We start from the raw sequence: 13,898 nt of genomic DNA on the forward strand, positions 1-13,898 counted from the left end.
GCTAGTTCCATACCTCACCTGGCTGTTGTGAAAATTAACAAGATAATGTTTATAGAGTACTCTGAGACCCTTAGATGAAAAGAACCAAGGCTGGATAATAGGATTTTTGTCCCATTTTGACACTTTTTAAGGTAACTATTTGAAAATTTTATTAACCAAATTTTGTATTTATAAAACTAATCACTCCATTGTATCCATTTTACTAATTTTTTTTTTGTTCAGAGTGACAGCCTGTCACAAATGCATGTGCATAAATAACTCATTTTCCTAGCACTATATACTGTATATAGTAAGTAGAGGTCTCTAAGATGGTATCTGTCCATCTTGTGAAACTCCTGAGCTACAGAAATCGCTCAACCTAAATAACCCGAAATCCTAGATATTGTATCTAGAGTTCAAAAGTCAGAATAAGTCCTTTTGGGTGGTGGGGAATCTTATTTTTGCAAAGTTCATCACAAGGTCTAAGATTTAAAGATGAATTTATTTCAGAAATCAACTATCCAGTTTCCTTCATTGTACAGAACAGGATACTGAGATCTTGGGGAAAATTATGCCTCAAAGTACTAAAGGAAAAAAAAGATACCTTGAAGGTAAAGAGACTTGGAACCTCCTAGATTCAAGTTTATAGAGGCATAAATTATATCTGAACCCAATGCTAGTTAAGGAAACTCTCAAAGTACATGGTTGCTTCTAAGCCCATTACTGAAGAATTTATTGATTCAAGATTTAGCAAATATCATTAGTCTTGAGTGGTTCCATAATTACTTTCCCCACTTCTAAAAAGTTCCATGCCTTAGCAGTGCCATCAAAATTATACATTCAAATGTCCCAATATCTGTTTTGGACCCCACACCAGCAAAAGATACCAGTCTAGAAATTAAAATGTAATAATGATGATGATGATGATAATACTCAATAATCAATAATGAGCATTTCTTAAGTGCTTATAATGTATTAGGCACAATGCTAGGATGAATAATTCTTTTCTCCCAGGGCTCAGTTTTCTCCAGTAAAAGCAGGGAAATGGACTGAATGATTGTTAATATCTATTCAATTCTAAATCCTAAAATTTACAATGAACTTTTCAAAGATATAATATCTATTAGCCAAGAATGGCGTTTAAAAATTAAAAGCATTTAAAATCTAGCTACTATGTCCAGAGTCCTTTTTTATAACTGAACATGAATTCTGCTTCCCAATAATCACATACATACTTATCTAAATTTTACTTTTTACCCAGGAGACAATAGGACTGGAATGAGAAGATGATCATAAAGTATTCATAGTTGAATACAATTTCTAGGTAGTAACAAAGTCTAATGTTCCCCCTCCTTTATTTAGCAGATAGTGCTCACCCATGAGTAGACATAAAGGAGTAGGTTTAAAGTATTATATATATATTGGGGTTGGGGGGGGAGGATACAATGAGACAATGAAGAAGGAAGAAGGAGGAGGATGGCCATGGTTTTTACTTAAATGCAACTTGGCTGTTGACTACAGTTCTCTTGTGGGCTCATATTTCTCAGGCAAACATCTACATATGGTTATGTTTATCTGATGTCTATCAGTCCTTCTTTGTTGAAGACTTCAGCACAGCACATGTTCCAATTAAGTCAATGCTTTTGTTGCAACTTGTTGTTTCAGGTCACCTTTGCCAAAAAAATGGGTAGGTGGTGGGTTACATAACAAGGACAGGCATACTGTCAGCTGCCAAATCTATACATATAATGTGTGGGGTATGTGGTTGGGGGGGGGAGGTAGGAAGAAAGGGAGAGCACACAGGAAGAATAACATCCTCAGGGTGAGGTTTGTGTCAGAATGAGACTTTTGTCAGATGTATAACTACAGAAGAAAAAATGGTTTTAAAAATTGGTGGAGATGGGAATGAGAAAGATACAACTTTTGGGGTGGGGGGATTAGAATGATGTGCATTGATACAATAATTTTTGCCTATACATGTAAATTCTAAGTAAATCTAAAGAAGACAGTGACTTTAACAAGATACCATGTCTTCTTCTTCAAGGAATAACTAACATGGTAGTTTTATAAACTTGGAATTTGACAGAGGAGAATAAATTGATTATTAGCAACATTTTACAATTAAGATCTAAGAGATATTTTTGACCCCTACTACCTATATTCTTGACATCCATTACTTCATTAAAGATGCTTTCAAAATTGTTCCTATTCCAAGGAATTTAGGCTGGCCGGTTCAGTTAGTAAAACATTATGTTAATAAAACCAAGATCATAAGTTCAATGGAACAGAAAAGTGACTATGGATGGATCCACTGAAATCTGTCTCCACTCTAGAAGAACTCAGGCAACTGTTTAGATATTCAGACACTTCTTCATATATAATGGGCAACATATACATACAGACACACTGAATACTAAAAGAGCTTCATTTTAAAAATGATTTCAGAGCATGGCTCCCAAAGGCATTTTAATAGAGAAGTTCTGGTATAAACAACAAATTACTTATAAAGTCTGTGTCCAGTATTTATAATCTAAAATTGAACAAATGCACAGACAAAACAATAACTAAATTGCATAAACTGGGTCAAGTCAAATGTGTGTATGGTAAGTAAGGTAAACTTTGACAGCTACCTTGCCTAAAATGCAAGGAGGCTGTGACTTAACTTCATATGACATTAAAGCCAAAATAACAAGGCAATACGGTTAAGTGAATGTAGCATTTTATTGGGAAATAAATATAACAAGAGCTTCAAAATGATATCAGAAGAATAATGGGCAAATGCAACAAAGATCCATGGGATGACTTGGACAAAAAGGGGTTAAATTAGGACAACAAGTTGTAGTCTATTTTCTTCCATGACATTAGATATTTGTAATGATGAATCTACATCTTGTTACAGTTAATACCTATCAGGCCAGGCATGTATGTCATGCTAGAAAGTAGATTATAAATGTGATTCCTAATGCCTACAATGACAGCTTCCTAGAAAACTTTGGATGGGAGCTTGGATGTCATAAACTCAACATCAGTCATTGGTCTGGATGCCAAGCAATGAGAATTGAGCTTACTCTGGCATATTTAATAACATAATTATGCTTAAAAGGCAAGTAAAGGAGTGCTTAATGAGGTTCCATCAAATTTATGGGGGTTTTTTTATTTGTAAAATACATAGAATGTCATTTTAGTTAAGGCAAATAATCTGACAAGTAACTTCTACTCTTTATCACCAATTCTACATTAGGTAATCTTGCAAAGCACATTATTAAAACAATTTGTTTAAGTAATGAATTCTATTCCTAATTGTTCTGTTCAGTTTTCCAACACAATGATGCTCTCTAAGATGATAATTCAAGCAAAGGCAGATAATAAATTGATAAAATCATATATGATCCAGATAATCCAAGAGATGTGTCTTCTCTGTGTGCTAAAAAAGCAGCTTCCTCCATGAAAGATGAAAAGTATATACAAAGTTCACCCACAACTATCCATATAGAAGGCATGTCATCTGATTATACTCAGTTTGTTGCATATTACTGAAACCTCCACTGCTATTAGCCATTAGTATCTGAGCCTCTGAATTTATGTAGGAGATATCTATACTTCTCCAGTACTTAGTTACTCTTAAGAAGAGCTTCTGAGGACTAAAAATCCAATTGGAGTTCACATATCATGATATGAAAGAAAGCAAGGAAATACGCTATTATTTTCTTAGAATTCCTGGTAAGCTACCATCACCACCGTACTAGCCAACCTACCATCTTTCAGTCTCTTTATTATATATGGAAAACGATTTTATCTATGGCAGATTCTAGTGAACAACTCTTCTTCAGGAAGGATTTGGGATCCACGGGGTTATCTCAGAGTCTCAAGATTAGAGGGGTCATTAGAGAAATGCATACTATTGAACCCTTATGAAAGGTAATGTATGGTATATCAAAAAGAACAATAAATTGGTAGTCAGAAGGCTTGGATTAGAATCCTGGCACTATCACTAACATTTGAATAAACTCTGGAATTCAGCTCCCTAAACTTGAAGATGATGGACTTTTTAGATGACTTCTCAGATACCTTCAAACTCTTTATCCATGGTCCTATGAAATCTAGAAACAATTTGCATTTATTTGATTGTCTATATACTTTTTTCAAAGTCACAATATCATAGTTTCCTCCTTAGAAAAGTACGATTAATGTTGGTAGTCAAATTAGTGGCCTATGTGGACCAATGGTATGGATGCAGCTTAAAGAATTTAATTCAGGATTTTTAGCACTCAAAGTACAAGATTCCAATGATTCATAGGAATTCAATCATTATGTGAGGTATAATTAAATGGATCTATGTTGTATAACCTTAAGAAAGTCAAAACTTCCTGGACAATTTCTTTATCTATACTATAAAGGATTGAGCAAAGGGAATTATAAGTTCCTTAGTGATCTAAAATTTCTGTGATTCTACATATAGAATAATAGCAAGAAGGCTGAATTTGGAGTGAGAAGACTTGCATTCAAATCCTTGGTCTTGCCTACCAGCTATGAGATTCCATAAAAATAATTTCATCTCTCTCTTTGTCTCACTTTCATCATTTGGAAAATTAGATATTTGGACTAGATGATCTCAAAAGTCATTCCACTTCTAAATCTATGATCCTACATTTGATTCTTTTGAGGAATGATATTAGTGGGGACATGTTTTGTGTTGCTGGTTTTGCTGGACAGAGCTATGCCATAACTTCTATTAGCTTCCGACACAATGGCATGACACTACAATTGATGGGTACACTAACCTGGGTCCGGCTTACAATAAAAATGTCCAAGTCCATTAAAAGAGTTGTCAACAGTCAAGAAATTCCATAAAACATCATCTAAATGATCATTTAGTGATATGGGGAAATCTATTCAATAATCTTATTCAGAATAACACTTCATAGCAGGTTATGCATGGTGACAGAAGAAATTGGAAAACTGAGGCATCCAGAGTGTCATTGAACAGATTTTTCCCCCACATTTTTTAAGAAAACTTTAAAGTTTAAAAAATCTGAAGTCCTAGAATTGTAGCCTTAGGCTGCAATTCCAACAAAGCAAGTGGTTTGAATAAGAGGAAAGTTAACAGAGGAGTCAAGAGGAAAAAGGAAGAGGAGGTAATGCTGATAGTACTTTCTATTTTTACAAGTACTATGAATGGAAAATAGAATGCAAAATGCATATTGCCATTCACAAGACAAAGAAGCTCTTTAAAACACAAAACAAAATTGATTGTCTGTGGATTTATTTTAAAATGGGATTTGACTTGTCAACCATTTTTAATAAGGAACAGAGGGTATAAACGGGGTCATTCCATTTAAATTGCACAAAAATCTGAGATGCATAATGTGTGAACGTTGCCAGAATTGAGCCCCCACAGGTTAGGGCTATCACTGATGTATTTACAGCTTACTTGTAAAATATTCCATTCTTACCAATTCTGTAAAGACTAATTAAAACCTTTTCAGTTTTTCACATTTCCCCTGTACACTCAAGACATTTCATGTCTGGAGTAAATATTCAGGTTTGCCAAATTGCCTGGTTGCCATTATAATAGAAAACTATTATTTTTAAAAAGCAAATTTGAATTCTTTACAAAGCACTAATTGCTTGGTTATTTATAGCAGTAACTGTAGCTATTTCAGACTGTAGCCTGGTTTCCAAAAATGTCTAGAACTACTTCAATCAGAAATTCAGAAACAACAGTATTATGCAGAATGTATACTATAATTAACTTCATTCTGAAAAGAGGGAAGTCATCTAAAGTATCCAGGTTCAAAATGCTTTAAAGAGGATCTATAAAGCAAGGAAAATGTGTCTTTTGAAGCATCAAGTGTTCAGAATACACTATATAATTGCAATGTTATGGGTCTTCATAGGAGGAAAAATTAAGATTGTTTTGAGGGTTCAGATCTATAATATATATATATATATATATATATATATATATATATACACACATGAATTTATCTAGGTATTTCTTCATTTTTAAAGATCTTTTAACTTAGCAAACTTTATTTCTTTTTTCATCTCATTTGCTTTTGAAGGACAATGATGGGGAGAATCATCTTTCTACCTCAGTTTCTTCTTTCGAAAAATGAAGAAATAGCTATTTAGGGGCAGCTAGGTTGCACAGTGAATAGAATAGGAGAACCTGAGTTCAAATCCGACCTCAGACACTTAATAAATTACCTAGCTGTGTGACCTTGGGCAACTCACTTAACTCCTCTACCTTAAATAAATTTTTTAAAGTTTACAAAGAAAAAGAAATAGCTATTCATCCTCAGTCCCATGCTCATTCTTCCCAATTCACAAAAGACAACAAGGATTAATTAGATGCTAAAAGTAAAGTGCTTAAAGCCCTGAAAAAGCAAAGACTATGATAGAAACAGTGATCCTAAGAAAGTAACATTTTGCAGAGAACCTCAAGGTATTAGATACATATTAGCTAGTTGATTCACAGTCAAGTAAAGAAAATGACAAATCCAAGCATATTTTCAATAACAATTTGTCTCTGTAAACATCAAATTCAAGGAAGAGCAGGAAAAGGGGTGTAGGGTGTTGGGAGTGGGGTGTTGGTAGGGATTGGTGGGGGGTGGAGGTTGGAGAGGAGTTGATTAAGAGAATAAAATACCCTGCAAGATCACTAGTTAGAAGTAAAATCTGAGCCAATTTATTTACATTTCACTTTATTACTCTGACAGATTCTAAATGCTGCCTGCACTTTACTGTTGTTTCAAATGATTCATGTTACAAAGATTTTTGTCACTGAACTGGGGAAAACATTACAAGGTTTGAATTTCATATCCTCCACCAGTCACTTGTCCTATCTCAGCTCAACAGAATCCCCAGCTCTCTGGGCCGATCATGGCTGGGAGCTCATTAGGTTGTTCTTCACGTTAAATTACTGAAAAAGGGTGATGTATTTATAATACAGCTTGCGATGCTATAAAATGGCTCATCAATCTGTTTTATTCATGGAAAGTCCACATAAGGCCACTAGTCTGTTACTGGCAATAAACCTTGGGTGCGTTTTCAAAAGACCTGCATATTAGATAGTGATTTATGTCTCTGTCCAAGAAATCAAACACGATACTAACAAGGCAAAGGATAACTCAACTGACACTTTCAAACGCAATGTAATTTCTGTAATAAATCAAAAGCATATAACATATACAGGGAAAAGAGAGAAGATTAACGTAGACTTTTAAAGAAAAGTATAGAGTTAAAAAAATAAATTCCAAACATTCTTTATGTATTTCCTCTTTAATTTTCCTGATCAGGATTTTTTTTTGAGCTCTCTATCATATCTTCTAAATGGTTTGATTTTTTAAGAAAGTATTTAGTTAGTCTTGTCTGAAAATCGAAGTTTGTTTGGGGGTAGGGATATTAGTGGGGAGGTAACAGACAAAAGAAGGGAGTAGAAGACATCCAGAATCAGCTTAAAAGATAGTAATGTTTTATTTGGCCCTTCTTCATTTAACAGACTACCACTTATGTTGAAAAATTTGAAAAATTTTCCTGCTGAGTTAGAAACATAAGCACAAGGTGATATCCCATCTTATTTAAAAAAAAAAATGGCTACTTGACAGAAATGAACTTGATCCATTGGAATTTTGCTATCAGCTACTCATGCCCTTACAAATTAAACATCATAAATGAGGGGAAATATAGATGGACATTATAGTATTTTTTTTAGAATTGAAAGCATACACACACACACACACACACACACACGCACACATATGTATGTGTATATATATATGTATTATTAGTAGATATATATAAATAGTAATTATATATATAAATAGTAATTATATGTATATATATATATATAATGTATATATATATATATATATATATCAATCAGTAGATAAAGATACCTTGCATTTTCCTAAGGTTTTTTTTTCTTATCTTAAAAAAATCTTTAACAAAAATCAAATTTTCATTTTGGAAGGTCCATTAAGAAGAGCTAAACATACAATAAGAAAACAGGCCTCTTTTTTTAAAAAGTGGGGCAGTGGGGATAGAGAAATGGACAACAGAAACACTTATTTTTAAAAAAAGAGAGAACTCTTTTATATTCTATCAATAAATAACATCACCAATTTTCTTTTCCATTACTTTGTGCCATGGTATGATTTTTGGAAAGGCAAAAAAGGTCTTTGCAGAACTATCTGGTGCACAAAGCTCATGTGACAGCATTCCAAAAGTAAAAGAGCAAGACATCCTTCTTGTTATTGTTAGTCAAAAAAAAATACAATACTTCAGCAAGGAGTGAACTACAATATGTTTCATTTTACTAGAGCAAAACATTCCTGACTCACTCACACCCAACAGGATTAGCTTCACCTAACATTTGAGAGCTTACTGTTGTCCTCTATTTCTGGTTTGTTTCAAAGTCTGCTACATTCAGAACTGACAAAAGACAAAAGAAAATAGGCAAAATCACATGGACCAACCTGAACACATAAAAATTATTTTAAATTAAAAATAAATTAAAAATTGTTGTAAAATCCAACAAAACAATTTAAAACTATCCATACTGACCCTAGAAACAGTTTTCATATGCACAAAGAAATCGATGTTAAATTTAACTAGGATATAGCCATTGAAATAATTCTATTAGTGTTAAAATTGTTTTTAAAAATCTATTCAATGTTGTAAGTCAACGTTTTTCCCCCTTTCACCAGAACACCAAGACAAAAGAGAAAAGAAGAGGAATCTTAATCACCATATTATGAAATGGCAAGTGTTCTCAGATAAGTATTTCTTCTGATAGGTTACATTTTTGCTTATGCATCTATTCTCCCCACAATCATCCCCAACCCTTCAAGTTTGCATGTAATGAAATAAAATTCGAGGGCTTCTTTTTTAACATTTTAAGGAGAGAAAGACAGAGACAGAGAGAGGGAGAAACACAGAAACCTCCAAATCTCTGTCACATGGAGCACAGTGCAGAACTGCTACTCTAGACCTCTGGAGGGCCAGGAAGGGGAAAATGTTTTGGAAATAGAAGGGGCTGCTTCGGCAGGCATCGGTTTCTCTCTGTTTATGTGAAACGGACATTGGCATATCTAGCCTGGACTTTTCCTGTGGGGTTCATCTGGTAGGCAGGGTGGGGAATAGTTGTCTGAGCCATACCAAGGTCAGCCTGCTAGAGCTGACAGTTTCTGTCTCTGTACAAAGAAAAGAATCAATACTTTTGGACTACGGCTGTGCCCTCAGTGTAAAACAACAAACATGCAGCGTCTGACATGTTTCTAGGTGATTTGTGGCAGAACCTCTTGTCTGATCTGTATCCAGGAGCTGCTATGTTCCTGTTCTTCCTTTTTCTCCTTTTCCCCACCCCCACCCCTTCCCCCTCCCCTTCCTATCCCCCCCCCAAGCTTTGTGATGTGTCTAATACTTTACTCAGGTACAGAGGCCTGCGTACTACCCCTACAGCTACTTGTCACTCAATAAATCTCACCTACAAGCACAGTCTGCACACAGTGATCTGGGTTTTAACAAAGGATCAGAGGGACAAAGTGCAGGCAAGATACTGTAATTATAACAAAAATAAAACATTCAGAGAGTGCTAGCAAAGATACTCTGAGGCAGAGGTAAAACTGTCACTAGAAATTGGAGTTTTTGTCTATCGTCTTTTGGAGTTTCAATTTTAATGTATCTTAGCTTTCCTTTGGCTAACGAGTACAAAAATGCATGTAAAAATATGCAAAAATAGGCATGGAGTTGAAAGGATCCACAATAACAAATATTGCCCATCTCAAATAACAAAATGTATGTGCTGTTGTAGATGAAATGACACTTTCAATTAGGATCTTTATCAAATTTCACTTGGGCCCTTATCTATGTTACTGGTGTAGAGATTACAGAAAGCCTGAGTTTGCCATAAATGTAGAAATAGTACCAACAGACAGCTATTAATTATGACTTGGATATAATTATTTGTACAGTCATGAACCAACCTAACTTGCACAAAAACATACTTGTTTTGTCTGCCAGTGTAATTTGTGCAGAAACATCTCCTCAATAAAATGTTAACATATATCATGGGGCTTTATTTGCTTTGGAAGCATTTCACATTCAGTCTGTTCTTTTCCCCTCCTCTAAATTTATTTTCCAGTGCCTAAACCATTAGCCAAGTTGGATAAGAAGGTTTTGGACAGTTTCTTCTGTTCTAAATATTTTAAATGCAGCAGTTTGAGTTATCCCAGCAATTTCAGTCAAATCAGACACCTCTTAATACAGGATAAGTGATGCTTCATCACAGAGGTCTTGCACAACTCTCTACTGTAACTGTTGCTGATGAAAATAAAAGTGAGTTAGAATAGCTCTACGCTTCCTTCCTAGTCAATCAATGCCTGACAGTACCAGTTCCTTCAGCCATGGACTTCAACGATGATGGATCAATAAATGTGGTTTAACAACAGGGAGCCACCAATCATTATACGAATGATTAAAAGGGGTCTAACTCACACACACCTTTGCAGACAGACTAGGCCATGAGACCAGGAAACTAGCCATTTTATGTTTTATGCTACAAAAAACTGAAAAGAAAATCTGAGTTCATGGAGAATGAATAAGTTACTGAAATACTAAACATTCTCCAACCTGAACTATGTAGGAAATTCACCTGGATGTCTATCATATTTGTTCATTGTTCACTGGGTGGTAGAGTCCCCCTATATTGCAAGATATATTATCATAAAATAAGAATAGGAAAACTATGAAGGGAATAACTTTATTGTAGTTTTATTCTGGAAAGTCCAAAAATTGTAGTGTTATACAGAAAACCCCAAGAACTCTGAAGAAAAAAGTGCCATGCTATATTCCTCCAATTTCCTAGCTATAGAAAGCTGAATTACAGAGTAAGCAGAAGAAAGGAAAAGGCAAGTCATCTGCCAGGAGCAAGAAGTTAGAAGTAATTCTTAATTATGTAATCCTCCAGGTAGAAGGGATCCCAAGAGCTCATCTGATCTATTCCCTTTTCCTGAGACTGTCTTAAGTGATCACAAAAGAAAATCTAGTATGATTTTTAAAGAACTTCATAAAAAGTTACTCCACAGTCTGAATCATTCACATTCGCCAATGCTTTAACTTGAATTCACAACTCAAGAAAATCAACCCCTTAAATAGGTCCCAGATTAGATAAAAATCTAACATACATAGATAATTAAAGAAAAGCATTATTCTCTGACTTGAAATACATCTAGTCAAAGATGAAAAGAATCACATCACTGAACATTCACATTCATTTTAGGGGGAAAACACCATTTATTTAAAATGAGTATTATACATACACATGTAAAAGGGAAAAAAAACTGTGGTTTGGTTTTCTAAGTTATATTTTGCTAACAGTTTATATGATTATCGAGATGACAAACTAAGAAAAATTAAAAACATGAGTGCAAGTCATTATAAAAATGTGTTTTCCTGTGATATAAAGCACTTTTTGCCTTCTTTTCTTCTAGTCTGCAATAATCCAGAAAGCATTATTATCATAACTCTTTTTCTAGCAATAGCTTAAAATCAGAATGGTATGGGAGTATAAATCTGAAAATGCAACATAGATCAAAAGATACATAAGCAAAGTTTTCAAAATTGCCTTTATATTGGACAATAGGGAAAGTTTATTTGTGATTTCTGATAAGATATGCTTTACTAGTACTGAGATAAACCCTATTAGTTGATCCATGAAGAATATAAATTCAGACCATGTAATGGTGTAGAAAAGAATATTTTCAAGCAGTGGGGTTGAAGGTGGGGTGAAATTCCAAGACCCTTCCTTCAATTTAGATTTCTGCGAATATGTTTGAGATATGTTATATTACTTTAGATTTGTTTTATTTTTGCAATAATATGTGATTCTCTTATAGAAATTCAATTAAATAAAACCAATTATTATCTTGCTAAATAATTGTTCTATTCAAACTTTATAACTTAAAAGCAAAAGAGTATTTGTTGGTTGCTATTTTTAGAAAAGTCAATGTGCCCCTAAGATCATCAAGAAACTTTAGCAGTCATGGTATTATTCCTTGGGCGAGTGTCTTCCAAATTATAATTGTCCAAATCTCTACCTCCAGCTCTACAGCTTTTATTATCTATTATCTTTTTTGTTATCTATGAAGCAAAAGGATCCCTGATTAAGCAGAAATAAGAGGCTGAGAGATCACCTTGGTACAATCCATCATTTTGTAGATGACAAAACTGATTTCCTAAGGCATGAAATTACCTACACAAGAATACATAAGTCTGACTTCTGATCTAGTGTACTTTCCACCCTACCATGCTGCCTAAAAGTCATGACATTTAGATTTTAACTCCAGGTTCTTGCTTGGCAAAATGCGTGCTTTTACTCTGACTGAGTATCTTCCACATTGTTCAGAGTATCACCTTCTGATGCCTTAGCACTTTTCCCTCACTTCCAAATGGCCAAAGCCACAATTAAGGGAACATATCCAATGTCAAATTCTTAGCAAGTCCCTTATTCTTCCAAATTCTGGGAAAGATCATGAGCCTTACAAATATGTGCCCAACCCTTTTCCTCTTCTATGCTGATAAACAACTTGAACCATCTTAAGAAAAGTACTACATTTTGCCATACAAACTCCTTATTAAACAACTCTAAACAGACCATCTAAATATCAGATATCCAGGGTCAGTGCCTTCTCATCACGTTTGGGTATTGAACTCCTTTTTGGCTCTTTCTCTGTTTTAATTCTTTCCATTTATGATGTTGGCAGGAGCTCAGGAAAACCTGACCCACTAACTTGGTACAGGAAGTTAGTTTGTCAAATTGCAATTGTCTCAAAATCATCTCAGTTTAGATAAGCTTTTTCTATTCATCTCCCCCACCACTTCCATTGCAGAATGAATAATGCTTATTTGTCAATATGCATTATACTCCCTAGAAACTAGGAAGTGGTATAAGGATAAAAAATACTAGATTCCAAGTCATCAGACCTAGTTTTCAAGGTAAATAGTTGTATGGTGTTCCACATGTCACAACCCTGTTGAACCTTAGGCCTTATATCTGTAAAAGAATAAAAAATGGGGAGGGGTTAAATTACACATGAAAAACCAAGAATACATTTCATTAGATGATGGCCTCTAGTTATTTCTTTTTAGTTTTTCTTTTTAAGGCAATGGGGTTAAGTGGCTTGCCCAAGGCCACACAGCTACGTAATTAGAAAGTGTCTGAGGCCGGATTTGAACTCAGGTACTCCTGAATCCAGGACTGGTGCTCTAACCACTGCACCACCTAGCCACCCCCCCCTAGTTATTTCTTAATTTGTGATCACAATATAATAAAATATAATTAGCATTATTTATAATGGAGTGAAACTGATGTTAAGTCCATCTCGGACCACAATTCCAGTGGATTACAGTGGAAATAACCTAAACCATGTGAAAGGTAACCAGTATAATAAATCTATAGATACCAAGGACAATAGGACTGCAAGATACCAATGTAGCAAATCTACTTTTTTTTATTTTTATTTTTTTAGGTTTTGCAAGGTAAATGGGGTTAAGTGGCTTGCCTAAGGCCACACAGCTAGGTAATTATTATTAAGTGTCTGAAGCGGGATTTGAACCCAGGTACTCCTGACTCCAAGGCCAGTGCTCTATCCACTGCACCACCTAGCCGCCCCGTAGCAATCTACTCTTAATGGTTATATCCTATATCACTTGTTCTAAAATAGTCTTTAAAATTAAAATGCATGGATTAATATATACTTGTAATAGTGATAATCTATGTTATCCATGTACTAGTTTACATTCAGGTTTTTGGGGCAGTTTTCTGCCAAGGGATTGGAAGTCAAGAGATAAAAAATTGTGACTGCTTGTCAAATAACTAACCCTAATTTCTGGGGTGAGTATAGCTTTCTTCTTTT

General features: G+C 34.5%; 1 protein-coding gene across 6 annotated transcripts in view; it reads right to left on the reverse strand.

The window, feature by feature from the left end:
* The window catches only part of BNC2 (basonuclin zinc finger protein 2), a 514,203-nt gene that overhangs the window by 248,353 nt on the left and 251,952 nt on the right, over window positions 1-13,898 (reverse strand). The window lies entirely within an intron of this gene.

This window comes from Macrotis lagotis, chromosome 8 (assembly GCF_037893015.1).
Source record: "Macrotis lagotis isolate mMagLag1 chromosome 8, bilby.v1.9.chrom.fasta, whole genome shotgun sequence".
In the NCBI taxonomy this organism is placed as follows: Eukaryota; Metazoa; Chordata; class Mammalia; order Peramelemorphia; family Peramelidae; genus Macrotis; species Macrotis lagotis.